Source organism: Wyeomyia smithii, chromosome 3 (assembly GCF_029784165.1).
Source record: "Wyeomyia smithii strain HCP4-BCI-WySm-NY-G18 chromosome 3, ASM2978416v1, whole genome shotgun sequence".
Classification (NCBI taxonomy): Eukaryota; Metazoa; Arthropoda; class Insecta; order Diptera; family Culicidae; genus Wyeomyia; species Wyeomyia smithii.
The window spans coordinates 122,082,512-122,092,416 of NC_073696.1; positions in this window are offsets into that span (position 1 = coordinate 122,082,512).

Genomic DNA, 9,905 nt, shown 5'->3' on the forward strand with positions numbered 1-9,905 from the left:
GCATTTTTCTACTGGTTGGTTTCCTAAGAAAATGTTTGTTGGTGGTGTTACTGTTTTTCTGCTAAAGGCTATTGAATTACATTTTTTAATGTTGAGTTGTAATAGGCTTTTGTTGCACCAAGTGTAGAATACATTAATTTCGTTCTGGAATATTTCGAAGTCTTCTGCATTGGTTATTTCTATAAAGAGCTTCATGTCATCAGCATATACAAGCACATGTATTGACTTAAGAAGAAAGGAAATGTCATTTACGTATAATATAAAAAGAAGAGGGCCCAGGTGGGAACCTTGAGGAACCCCAGAAGTTACTTCTATTGGGTTTGAAAAGGAATTTTGAAAGCGGACTATTTGTGTTCGTTTTGTTAAGTATGACTGCAGCCATTCCAAAAATTTTGTTTCAGTTCCGTATTTTTCGAGCTTGAAGAGTAATAATGGTATGTCGATTCTGTCAAATGCCTTGCTAAAGTCCGTATAAAGAGCTTCTACGTGGTTACCGTTGTCCATTACAGTCAGAGTGAAAGTTATGAATTCCAAAAGATTTGTGGTAGTTGATCGGCCTTTGTAAAAGCCGTGCTGTTGAGTTGTAATTTGGTGTTTTACTTGTTGAAAGATTTTTTCATTAATTATTGATTCAAATAATTTTGGAATGCATGAAATAATGGCAATTCCACGATAATTACGAATGTCAGATTTAGCGCCAGATTTGAAAATTGGCACTAAATATGAGGTTTTCCAGAGTTCTGGGAAAATTCCATTCTTCAGGGACATGTTAAAAAGGTGTTGTAATGGTGTAGATAGTTCTTCTGCCAAATTTTTGAGAAAAATTGGAGCTATTCTGTCAGGTCCAGGACCTTTCGTAGCGTCTAAATTTTTAAGTGCGTTTTGAATTTCGAATTCAGATATTTGATTGACAGATAAAGAATTCGAAAATTCAGGAAAATACGAGAAGTATTCGCGGTCGCGATCTGTTTCTTCATATTTGGTGTAAATTTCTTGAAAAAAAGTGGCAAAAAGACTACATATTTCATTACTAGTTTGTCCTACATTACTGTCAAGATGCATTCGTGATGGAAAGTTGTTACTTTTTAATTTGGTTTTTACGTAATTAAAGAAGTTCTTAGGGCAAGACTTGATTTGATATTCGATTTTACGATTATGTTCTTCATGTGCAATTTTAATGGCTGCGTCAAGTTGACAGCAAATTTCTTGGTAATTTTGAAGATTTTCGCTATTGCTGTCTTTTTTGTATATTTTATGTGCTTTTTGTTTTCTATTTTTTAGGTTCTTCAATTGTGGATTAAACCACACTGGATATTTGTTGGTGTTCGTTCGTCTTCTTTTCTTTAGAGGTACATTTTCTGATATAATTTGATTAATTATTTCATAAAATTTTGATACTTCTACGTTGACATTTCCTTCTTTACAAATTATACTACGCCAATTTATTATGCGAAGTCTACGTTTGACTTGTTCGAAGTCAGTTTTGTGGTATTCCGGTACATCCTCGTACTCGCAGTCGCTGGGGTACGAAGTGTTATTCATTACTATTGAATATTCAATTGCTGTGTGGAATGCTTCATTTTTCCAGATGGGAGTCAATGATGCATCTACACAGAAGTCTTCAGTGCAGTTTGTGAATAATAGGTCTAAATAAGCATTTTGTTTGTTTTTGACATGATTGATTTGATATAGACCGAGTTCTGAGGATTTGCCAAAAAGATACTGCAGTGTTTCGTTTTCGCCTACGACTGGGAGTAAGATAGATTCATTTTCAATGTCTACAATAAAGTCTGCATTACGTTGGTTGAAGTCGCCATAGACATGCAGTTTTACTTCTGGTTTCATGTTAGACATAATAGATTCTAGAGTTTTGAAAAATAATTCATACGAATGTTTATGAGCATGTTCCGGTGGAAAGTACACAGAACAGAAGATATGTTCTTCGCCAGCAATAAATGCTTTGGCCCATACGTGTTCAAATTCTTTATATTTGTCGGATATTATTTCTTCAGAAGTAAAGTCTACATTAATGGCAATGAGGACTCCACCGCCTGACTTTTTTTGACTGGTAGACAAATTCCGATCGTGCCGGAATACATTGTAATTGTTTCCAAATACTTCTTCGCTTCTTACGCTTTCGTCCCAGCTACTTTCAGTTCCTAAAATTATTTTAAAAGATGACGACAATAGATTTTGTTGAATTTCTTTCATTTTGCTTGGGCTTTTCATGCGATTGAAATTCTGACAATAGATAAGAATTTCAGTCGCATTCTGTCGAGGAAGCGAAGAAGTGTTAGTCAAGTTATTACTTATGTTTAAATATAATGGTTCTGCCTCAGAAGAGGGCGTCCTTACTTGCGAAAATTTGTACTAAATTTATTTACACTTTCGCGAAGTTGTTGAAGACGGTGCGTGCGTTCATTTGATAAAAAATGACGATATGATTGAAGGTCGGCTACTGCTTCGGCTGGCGTGAGTCCATATTCCTGGTGGACTTCAATAAAGACGCGTTGGAGCTGTTCTGGAGATGTCGGCAGTCCTTCGGATGCGAGAAGCATTCTTATACTGGTTGGTGTCATTCCTTCTACGCATACAGATGATGGTTGGTCCTTCATGTATGCGAGATATAGGCGTGTAATATGCATTACTTTTGGGTCGCGGAGTCTAGCCTTCAAAAAGCGCTCGTCGCCATTCGATGATTGCTGCGTAAGTCGGACGATTGGTGGACGCATGGGGTCAAGTTCAAATTGGCTGTCTTGCGGTGCTGATTGTATGCTGGCGTTGCTGGCAGGAGCCGGTGCAGAATTTTCATTGTTAGTTGCATTTTTTTCTGTCCGATATGGGTTGATAGTTTCGCCTTTTTGGAAATTTATAAATTTTGATGTTATGTCTGAATTCGGCGGCCCAGCAAATTGAACGCGTGCAGCTGCCAGGAGGTCTTTGTCCGAGGGTAATGGTTGTTTTGGCATTTCAGCAATTTTCTTTGAGTTGCAGGCGAAATGGTTTATTCCGTGTTTATAGGTGTTACTTATGCTGATAGGGTTTGAGTTTTCCTGCTGACGTTTGCGTTGCTGCATACGTTTACGAGCGGCCTTTTCTGCTTGCTTTTCCTGCATGCGTCTTTTACGCTGTCTGGCGTCATATTCAGTCCAGTCGCGTTTCCATACTTTTTTATTGCCAATTAGGCGCCAGCCTGATGTGAAATTTGGAGTACGGTGTTCTTCTGAGTCCGATTCTGGAAGTGGCAACGAAAGGCGAAGTTCTTCAGCCAGACTGGGATGATTGTCTGTTTTTGGCTGGAGTGAATTCGATTCTTTGAGCGCTTTTAATTCATTAATTAGTTCCTGCGCCCTAACACACTGTATTGATAATAATACAAGTTTATGGCGTAACGAAATTCGATTATATAACAGAACATCAATTCTGGTCAGTACACCCCTGATCATTTTGATGTTTCAATGGTTTCAATAGAGCTTTCTACGCCAGATCACACCAATACAGGCTTATAGCGAATTTCTGTATTCCACTGTGTGCGGGCAAAACTGCCGAGGAATAATAAAACGTCATCGCCATTTAAGACACAAGTAAGAAAGAGATGCCAGATAATTGAATTTAGCACGTGCGGTGGTGGGTTGAAGCTGAAAAAAATTTATAGTGCGCTTCGGGCAGCACGGCAGGTCAAAACTGGGTCAAAATCGAGCGAAAAAAGAAGGGTTTTGACAGCAGTTAGTGCGCTTCCAGGTCAAAACGAGGTGAGCTGGTGGACTGGCCAGAAGGACGCACGACGAAATATCTCCAGGGAATTATAATTGGTGATATTTGGCAAGAGGAACGAGTATCGGTATAGTAGAACAGTAAGCGCGTGTAAGAAAGAGTAGCACATTACACACAAGCACTGATGAACAATAATATAATAAGCATAGAGCTTTCTACGCCAGATCTCACCAATACAGGCTTAGTTTGTATCCTAATAAAATCGATTTGTTTTCAACCAAAAAATCAGCTGATATTCAATTTCGAAAAATATTGCACTTATGAATCCTAGTTCATTAGTGTTCACCTGTTTTAACAAACTTTGTTTTAGTGGAAAACCAGATGAAATAAAACTAAAAATTGGCTTACAACTTGAATAAAAGCTCGGGGCAGGAGGAAATATTTTGTTACTACCAGCGTGTTGATTATTTGCAACCAAAATTAAACTTGTATTGGGGAAATCGATCACTAATACTAGCGCAGATAGGAAGGTTGCGGGACGAATAGGTAAAACGCACTAATTCTGTTTAGCGTAATGCTTTGAGCTGCAAGTATTACTTTATTAATTTGATTGAAAAGATATTTTAGGAATATACGTACAAATTCAGTGGATTACAGTTTACTTATCCCGCGAACAAGGTAAACTTTAGGTTAGGTTTAGCGATTACCTTCTAGTTCAAGATTAGTTCTGTAAGTATAGTATATTTTTTAATTACTAGATATAATAATTTTATAAAGTTTACCTTTTTTATCTAGTAGGCAACAAAGATTTAGTTTCATAAATGGAATTTCGTGATTAATTTCGCATACACGTTGCGAATGTTCCTACCACTAAAGAATTTACTTTATCTCTTACTTCCTTTTTCTTCTTCTAAGAATTCTTATTTTTCTATTATTCTATCTGAAATTATCTGACGTCTACAGTAGCTTGACGGTTAATTTTACCACAGTATCCCTAAGGTTGGTGTATCATGGGAAGAGTTGCCAGTGGTAACATCCCCCGCCCCGTAAAGATGGGTATTTGCCTCAGCTTTATCGCTTCTGTTCACTTCTAGTACCGCCAACTTGGATACTGGCCTGCGGAACACTCCGTCGGACGTCTGGACTGCAGCTTGTCTTATCCTGCCATCTTTCGCTGTTATTACCTCTAGTATTTTTCCTCGGACCCATCCATTTCGTTTCGAATCATCGATAATTAAAACCAAATCACCTGGCTGAACCGGTTTCGCCTCTCCGAACCACTTGGTTCGTTTAGTCAGTGTAGGCAGGTACTCTCTTACCCAGCGTTTCCAGAATAGGTCAAGGTTGTGTTGAATTAGATCCCATGAACTACGAACTGAATGGCTTGAATCGGTCATGTTAACCGTTAACTGTTTCACTCCATTAGAAGACCCGAGCAAAAAGTGATTAGGTGTGATGGCTTCCTGCTCGGCAGCGTCGAGGGGCAGATAGGTCAGCGGGCGAGAATTGACTATTGCTTCAGCTTCCACGGCTATGGTACACAAGGCCTCGTCATCTAGCTTGCGCTCTTGGGGTAGATTAGTCATTGCAATTTTCACCGACCGAACCAAGCGCTCCCAGGAGCCGCCCATATGTGGGGTAGAAGGTGGCGTGAATAACCATTTCGTGTTGGTGTTGGTGAAAGTGGCGGCCGAGTCTCCATGAATGCGCTGGATTTGTTCCTTCAGGATACGATCAGCGCCGATGAAGTTCCTACCGTTATCGGAATGGATTTCGATCGGGGCACCTCGTCGAGCAACAAAACGACATATACAGGAGATGCAACTTTTTGTAGTTAAATCGAATGCTACCTCTACATGTACAGCACGTATAGTGAGGCAGGTAAAAAGTGCAATCCACCTCTTAGCATTTGCACGACCAAGTTTCACAGTGATAGGGCCAAAATAGTCCAAGCCGACATAACTAAAGGGACGAATGAAGGGGGACAGTCTCGCCGCCGGCAGTGGTGCCATTCTAGGCACTGACGGATGTGATTTTTTTATTTTACACCACTGACAGCGATTTGATACCGTTTTCACTAAAACTCGCAATCGTGGTACATAAAAGCGTTGACGCACTTCATTAACCACCGTCTCATAATTGGCATGTAGGTACTTCCGGTGGTAACTGTCTATAACCAGAAAGGTCACGCGATGGTGCTTTGGCAGTATGATTGGGCACTTTTGATCCGCCGAAACTAACTGCAAGGCACCTATGCGACCGTCAACACGCAGGACGCCTTGATCATCTAGAGCTGGTGTAAGTTTAAATAGCACACTAGATTTTTCGAGCGATTCATGTTCATGAAATGGCAAGCTCTCATTTTTTCGAATGACGGTAATCTCGTCTGCATATGCGTCTAACTGCACAATCCTCCAAATCAAGTTTTCAGCATCATGTAATTCTTGTTGGGTCAGAATTTCCCTCGTGAAAGGTTCCTGCGTCTTCTTTCTGCACGCGTTCACAAAACGCTTCACGTACGCTACTGCTCTTAGCAAGCGATACCAATTCGAAAAGCGTTCAAATTTTATTAGTGATACTGGAACTATTTGATGGACAAAACATGCACGTAACTCCTCGCTGGTAGAGTTTTCGTCTGTCGTTTGTGGCCAATGTTTTTCATCCGAGTACAAGAACTCTGGCCCTTGAAACCAGCGGCTGGTGGAATCAAAACACGGTCCTTTGCCCCATTTGGTGGCTTTATCTGCCACGTTAAGTTTACTCGCCACCCACCTCCAATCGTTAGCATTCGTTGATGACAGAGTCTCGCTGACTCGACAAGCAACAAATTGTCTATAACGGCGGTGTTCGGATTCAATCCAAGCCAATCTGGTCTCGAATCGGACCACAAAACTTTCCGACGAACAGTTACAGTATGGCCATTGATGATGAAATTTGCAAGCCGCACCCCCAATGCAGCGGCCATCAATTCTAGTCGAGGTACGGTGGCATGCCGAATAGGTGCAACTTTCGTTTTCGCGGCTACCAGCGTGCACTGAACGGTTCCATCCGGCATCTCAACACGGAAATATACCACAGCGGAATAAGCATCCTCGCTTGCATCAACAAACACATGGACCTGTAAAGTGTCGTAAACACTGGTGCTTTGCGTTCATAAAATAACAGCGTCGAATGTGGACCTTCTGAACGAGGTGAAATAGTGCGATCCATTTCTTCCATCGATCGTATATGTGATCGTTAACTCGCTCATCCCACTGGATTTTTGTTCGCCACACTTCTTGCATCATGATCTTACCGTGGATCAGGAATGATGCCAAAAGTCCGAGTGGGTCAAATAGGCTCATGACACATTTTAGAATCTGTCGTTTCGTTGGTCTCGCTCCCGAATCGATAAGCGAAGCAATCTCTTTCCGAAATGATGTCGAAAAACGTAGTTTATCTTCTATAGACTGCCAGAGCATACCTAGCACTCGCTCAGTGTCGACACTACGCATCAAATTTAATTTTTTCACGCTTTCTGCTGACGCTCCGCCTAAGTACTCCAACACAGTCCTACTATTCGAGGCCCAATTCCGGATTTCGAATCCACCTTTGGAGTGTACTAATTGTACCTCTTCTGCTACCTTTTTTGCTTCCTCGACCGTTTCAAAACTACTGAGATAGTCGTCCACATAGTGTGATTTTATGATATCGTTTACCGCTCTAGGGTACGATTCCGCAAATTCTTCCGCATTTTTGTTTTTTACGAATTGTGCGGAAGATGAGGAGCAAGTAGCTCCAAAAGTCGCAACGTCCATAAGAAATATCTGAGGCTGTTGCTCAGGACTGTCACGCTATAGAAACCGTTGAGAATGGCGGTCTGGCTCGATGATGCGGATCTGGTGAAACATCTCTTTGATGTCACCAGAAACCGCTACAGGAAATTGGCGGAAGCGGAACAAGACGTAGGGCAGCGGTATCAGCAGATCTGGGCCAGGCAAAAGAAGGCTATTGAGTGAGATACCGCGAACTTTCGCTGCCGCATCCCACACCAAGCGAAATTTTCCTGGCTTGTTCGGGTTAGTCACAGCACTAACGGGAAGATACCACACTCGGTTTGGATTGGCCATGAGTAATTCTTCCTCCGTCGCTCTATGAGCCTAGCTCTTCTCTTGATATTCGCGAACCTGACGATGTACGTTATCCTTTAGGGCACTATCCTTTTGCATGCGGCGCTCCAGACATTTAAGACGTTGTAGAGCCATTGGAAAGCTATCCGGCAGATCAATTTCATCGTATCGCCATAGCAAACCAGTTTGGAACCGTTCACCGACTCTGGAAGTTGTTTCTTCCATAATCCGACGTGCTCTTTTATTTTCTTCGGAATCGAGCAGAGGCGTTGTCTTCACACCCTCGTAATCTGCATTAAAATATTCTCTCATCATGACACTGAGCTTTTCGTTCATGTCGCACTCGCATATATGGTAGTTGCTTTCTTCTGATTGAACCTGATGGCCGAGGCTTCCGTATAGGCACCAACCTAACCGCGTTCTAGTTGCAATCGGTCCATGATCTCCTTCTATCGTTTCCAGTGGTACAGCGAGGCCAAGGTCACGAAGCCCTATTAATAGACGTGGTGTTACATTCTCGTAGCTCTGAATGGCCAGACCTTGTAGATGACGAAATTTATTTTGCAACTCTCCGACATGTAGTGTCTGTGAAGGCAAGTTGAGACTTTCAACCGTTCTCACATTTGACAGATTATAGCGATTTTTTCCACCCACTGCAGATATGTCTAAGGAAATAAGCTGCGATTCCGACTCTAATCGAGACATGTTTGCTGTCCACTTTAAGCACAACGGAGCATTTGGACCTTCGATTCCCAGACTTTTTGCAAGGCTATGTTCTATGAGGGTCGCCGAAGAACCTTCGTCGAGAAAGGCAAATACTTTCAAAGACTTAGACGTGCCGTGCAGATGCAAAGACTTAGACGTGCCGGCACAATCCGAAACAACACCGACAGTCCGTTGTGATGGTATGTGTGGTTTTCGAAATGCTGATTAGTAGTTGAAATTCTTGCGGGTAAAGAAGGCGTAGAATGAAGTAAAGCATGGTGACGTAGTTCACATCCGTTAACACCACAGCGGGAGGTTTTCCTACATGCCCGGCGACCATGAAAATTCAGGCAACTACGGCACAGCTTCAGCGTAGTAACAGTTTTCCATCGATTTTCAGTGCTACCCCTTTTGAAAGCGGCACAATCTGCTACACGATGGCCATCTTTATTACAAACAGGACAACTTTTAACTACTGCACGCACTCCTTCTTTCTCACCCGTCTCAATGTGAGCATGAACAAATCCTCTCTCCCGCGCTCTTGACATCTCATTCCCCTGTATCGGTTTGCCAACATACATCACAACTTTACTGACGGAGTCAATAACCGTCGTCATAAATTCGCTTAAATTTTGCAATGTTACTACTTGGCAGTTCTGAAGATGCTGAGCCCACTGCAGCTTTATACTGGCAGGAAGTTTGTCTACAATTTCCTGTAAAAGAATAGGGTTGGAAAGGTGCGATATCTGATCTACGGCGATTAGATGCTGGGTTAGGTTTCGTATAGCCATTCCGAATTCGATCAGTGTTTCCAGCTTCTCCGCTCTCGGAGCGGGAGTTTCACGAACGTTTTTGATGAGCTTATTGATTATCATCTCAGGACGGCCATAAAGTGTCTCTAGGGTTCTCATAACACGCAACGGCGCAGAGAAGTTCAACAAGCGGTGTTCGTAGCTAAAGTTCTGAACTCTGAAATCGATTCACCATATATCCTTTCCAAATTGAATTTCCGGGCTTCACAGCGTCTTCTTCGCTCTACTGGACTACTACAACCTTGCTTTCACCGTACTAATTTCGGATTCAACGACCCGTTAGCTTGCAGTATTCGATCATTCTCCAAAGTAGAAGACCTTTTTGATTTTGGCACACCATCACACAATTTCGCAATGAGAGTTCGTCGTAGTTTTTAAGTTGAATTAACAAGTGCACATTCATTAAGACTATTTTTGTCAGATGAATTTTTTACAAATAAAGAAAGAAATAAAGAAACATCTTGGTGCTCGTGACGTGTACGGCTGGGATTGATTTAGATGTGGTTGCATTGTTGTGTGGCGGATTGACAGCGCTTCGCTCATCCGAATTTGGTTGCACTGCTGC